Genomic DNA, 5,153 nt, shown 5'->3' on the forward strand with positions numbered 1-5,153 from the left:
TGAGCCGAAATCAAGAGTTGGACCCGTCACCGACTGAGCCACCCAGGTGCCCCATAACTTAAAAAAAAAAAAATCCTGTGGTGTTGTTCCTAGGGGTCTAAACCGGGAACACCTGTTAGACCCCAGCGCCGACAAGAACATCGTTGTCCACATTCCCTTCTGACATTTTCCTCTGCTCTGGGGCCACACCCCCATCCCAGCCCCGAAGACACCAGGTTTCTGAGGGTTTTGGTGGCAAGCCTATGTCTGCACACCAGCGTCTTGGCACGGTATCTAGAACCCAATATAAGCTCCATGCGTTGATTGAATAAATACGTGAATGAATGTATTGTATGGGGAAGGCCCAGCGGGTGCCTGGGGTCCCCAGATTAGGTGTCCCTTGGTCAGATTACGAGAGCCGTGGGAGCTCAGGATTTGCCTCGGCTTTGTGGGTGTGGAAGTTAAGATTTGTGAGGTACACAGGAGAGATGGTTGGGGTGAGGGGGCTCACTCATGGCAACCGTATCTACAAGTGTAGATTCCGGAGACCCAAGTTGTAAGTTACACGTTTATATCTGCCCAGCTACAGAAATACACCTACGCCAGCGTTGGCTGGCCACCTTATTCTGCCCGATGGCCACATCTTCATGGGTAAGGAGTTCAGTCGCTTCTGGGGAAGCATGGGCTCTTCCGTTCCAAATGTCTTTGATACTTCTGTCTCCCTTCCCCTCGAGTCTGGGTGGGTCGGATTGTGACTTGCTTTGACCTCTGAGCCTAATCCTTCGGAAGCCCTGACATCCCACTTTCGCCTTCTTGGGAACTGGTCACCACTGTAAAGAAGCTCACCCTGACTGTCCAAGGAGAATGATTTAGGTGTAGAGTCTCCCTGGAGGTGTACCAAGGCCCGAGACAGGTGAGCGAGGCCAATGGTGGACACTTCTCCGACCATTCAGCTACTATGGCAATCAACACAAGGGACAGAGATGAGCCATCCCCGGTGAGCAAAATGGTAAGCGTTACAATGACTGGAGATGGTTTTCAAGCCTCTTGAGTTTTGAGGTTGTTCGCACACCCAGAAGTGCACGCTTTAAAAGAAAAGAGGTTCAATGCGAGAGGAACTCGTTGGATTATATAAATTGCTGGGATTGCTGAATTTGGAAAGCCCTCTGTCCCTGTTGCCCTGATGTCAGGTTCCTTCTACCCTAGCAAATCTGGAGAGACTCTTCTGTCTGACTCTCTGACTTACCCTTTTGAAAGGACCAGTCAGGGGGGACCTGGGTGCCTCGGTCTGTTAGGCATCCGACTTCGGCTCATGTCATGATCTCGCGGTTTGTGGGTTCAAGCCCCACATTGGGCTCTGTGCTGACAGCTCGGAGCCTGGAGCCTGCTTCGGATTCTGTGTCTCCCTCTCTCTCTACTTCTTTCCCACTGGCACTCTGTCTCTCTCTCTCAAAAATAAAGACAAAAAAAATTTGGAACATCTTCTTGTTCTAAGATTTTTTTCAAAGTACCAGTCAGACCATCCCATCTGATAACACCCTTGTTGTGGTCTTGATTGAATTTCGAGCCCTGTTCAATTGCAAGGACATAAATTCATTTAAACGACCGGGTTCTTCCTAACTTCCTGCTATTACTTGCCTTCCATAACCCAGGCCCTATCCTAGGAGCCGATGATACAGCAGAGAATGAGACTGACCAAGCCCTGTTCTCGGGGATCATTCCAATATAACCTCCGATTGGGCAAGTTACCTCAGTCTTCATGTATTAGGCATAAACCTACGACCCAGAGCATCATTACAGAAGGGCATACCATGCCCTGGAAATGACCTGATAGCCAGCTTTCCCTAACTTTTTCACCCATCTCTTGGAATTTTATACAAATAGATGACCAGTAGGGATTCTTCCGATATTTTTTAAGGTATTGGGATTACCTGACAGATATGAGCCTAGGGAACCAGTAAAAGAGAACCAAAATTTACTTTAGTCTGTGGAATTTAACGCTTTCAAAAAAGGATCAAAGTAGTCATCAAAGGAAAAATCAGCATACATTGAACTTGTTAACTTAAAAAAGTGTAATCGTTTATTTTGTCCCCCTTGCCAGGTTTCTTGAGATATAATTGACCTATAATAGTGTGTAACTTTAAGGTGCACAACATGATGTAAGTATGTATTGCAAAATGATTATCACCATGTAACTAATGCCCATCACCTGGCAGTTATCTGTGTGTCTGTGTGTGGTTCTCAGAATTTTTAAGATCTATTCTCTTAGTAACTTTCAAGTATACAGTATTGTTTTCTTTAAAGTTTATTCATCTATTTTGAGAGACACACAGACTGCGCAAGGAGGGGGAGGGTCAGAGAGAGAGGGAGACAGAATCCCAAGCGGGCTCCGTGCTGCCCGTGCAGAGCCCGAGACGGGGCTTGAACTCATGAAACTGCGAGATCGTGACCTGAGCCGAAACCAAGAGTCGGACGCTTAACTGACTGAGCCACCCGGGTGCCCCACAGTATTGTTAATTATAGTCACCGTGCTGTACATTAGATCCCCAGAACTTATTCATCTTATAACTGAGTCTGTACCCTTTGACTCCCTTCAACCATTTCCTTCACTCTTCCAGCTCCTGGTACCCACCAACCTACTGTTTCTCTGAGTTCAATTCTTTCTAGATTCCATCTATGACGGACATGATACAGTAGGTCTTTCTCTGACGAATTACACTTGGCATAATGCCCTCAAGGTTCACCCATGGTGTTGCAAATCTTTGTTATGACTGATAATGTTTTACATATTATTAGTACATATACTATGTATTGTTACATAAATATCTTATATGCAAATGCATATGTAAATTATATATATATGAAGATGTAAGATATATACGTATATATATCTCACATTTTCTTTATCCATTCATCCACCAACGGACACCCAAGTTGTCTCCACGTCTTGGCTGTTGTGAATAATGCTGCAGTGAACATGGGGGCGCAGGTATCTCTTCAAGACGATTTCATTTTCTTTAGACGTGTGCCCCGAAGCGGGATGGCTGGATCCTATGGTTCCATTTTTAATTTTTTAAAGGAACCTCCGTACTGTTTTCCCTCGTAGCGGCACCAATTTAAACCCCCACCGACAGTGCACAAGGGCTCATTTTACTTCACGTCCTCACCAACACTTGTCTTTTTGATAAAAACCATTCGAACAGGTGTGAGGTGATGTCTTGTGGATTTGATCTGCGTCTTCCTGACAATTAGTGATGTTTGGCACCTTTTCATGTACTTGTTGGCCATTTTCGGTTTTCCTCAGAAGGAAAAATGATTCCTTTGCCCATTTAAAAAAACAATTTTATTTGAGAGAGAGCACATGCTAGCAGGGAAAAGGGGCAGAGAGGGAGGGAGAGAATCCCAGGTGAATTCTGCTAAGGGGCTTGATCCCACCATCCCTGGGATCATGACCTGACCTGAGCCTAATTGAGCCACACCCAGGTGCCCCTTTGCCCATTTTTAAACTGGATTTTTTTTTTTTTTTTTTGCTATTGAATTGTAGGCGTTCTTTATGTAGTCTGGATATTAACCCTTTATCAGACACCTGGTTTGCAGATCTTTTCTCTCATTCTGTCTGTTGCCTCTTCATTTTGTTGATCGAGTGTTGTTTCTAGTTTGCATGAATTTGGGGGATGGTAGTACCATAATCTTTTCAGAAGTTCAGCCTTCTACAGTAGCAGATCTGCAGTTTTCCTGACGCTCACCAGGAAGGTGACTTCAAGCACAAAATGTATTTTTACACAGTTGTGCCCTAACCTTCCATAGAACCAGCTTCATAATTGCGTGGAGCTCCTGGGTAAATCATCTTGCCCGTTTGAGGGCGCTCCTTGTATCTCTAGTGGCTTTAACTGAGCTCTCTCTCAGGGAGAAATCCTCATTAGCTATGCGAGGGGATAGGAAGTCCTTTTACTGCTTTGCAAAGGGCTGGTCCTGGGACACTTACTCCTGCGAAGTCCCCGCCCAGCATCTCTTTAGCCACCTGTCGTTGGTTCCAATATATTTTGCGTGGGTTGAAGTACTCTAGTTTTTATTTCTGCTACCATCAACTGAGTGCCTCTTTTGTGCAGGCGCCAAAGTGCTTTCAATATATTATCAGGTGCTTTAATTATAAAAATCTGGCGTAGATTGTTATGCCCAGAATTCGTGATCCCCAAAGACCACTAGGGAGCCGAATCCGATGCAAAAGCAAAAGAGCCTTTATTCGAGCTAGCTTGAGCTCAATCCCCTACCTGCACCGACGCAGCGGTGAGATACCAGGGGGAGAGAGCGAGTTTCAAAAGGACCAAGGTTTTATTGGGGACTAGGGGCAGTTGGTGAGGTAATGGCTGTGGCCTCAGCCGATTGGTTGGGGAAGGGTCCGAGTCCTGTTAGGCAGGTGAGCGGGAGGTTACTCAAGGGGAGGAGGCGTGGTCAAGGTGAAGGACACAGAACAAGATGGAGTTGGCCGGGGTAGGCCTGCCCTTTCATAGATAACTAACTACCCCCACCCCACCTTACAGATAAGCAAACTGAGGCTCAGACAGGTCGAGATCACCCCATTAACAAACGAACCAAGACTCTCTTGCTCCAGGACTTGTTCCCTTAACCCCTAATGGATTATTCTTGCTTTTCTTCCCCAAAGATAGTAAAACAATCTTTAGGAGCCTGCATTCATTCATGCGAATCACTGGAAATAAAATTAGCGAAGGCACCTACGCTAACGCTCTCTAGAACTTACCCCCTCACATTTCATCCTAACAACCACCACAACTAAGAACGAACCAAAGTTCCAAGGGCTGACTCGCCGAGCGGGGCACATCACGACCCCTGGAAAAAGGGATCAAGCGCCCCGTGCACCCAACGAAAACTCCCAAGAATCGGCTCCTATGCTAGGTGGCTTTTTCCGGCTCTGCGCTCCCGGAAGTCCCGCCCCAAGCGAAACAGTTTCCGGAAAGAATCGACGCAGGGAAAGCCGGAAAGAGATAGGGGGCGGGGCCGTCCGGGGCGCTCTAGTATGCCCCCACTCTATGGCCGTCCCCAATTGACAAGCCGCGAGGGGCAAGGCTCTTCGCTATTGGACGCGTGGCCCCGCGTAGGTGGGCAGTTCGGCGCGCGGCGCTCTGATTGGCTGGGCCCGCCACGCGGGGCGGAGG

Source organism: Panthera pardus, unplaced genomic scaffold (assembly GCF_024362965.1).
Source record: "Panthera pardus isolate Hobbes unplaced genomic scaffold, ASM2436296v1 HiC_scaffold_3, whole genome shotgun sequence".
Classification (NCBI taxonomy): domain Eukaryota; kingdom Metazoa; phylum Chordata; class Mammalia; order Carnivora; family Felidae; genus Panthera; species Panthera pardus.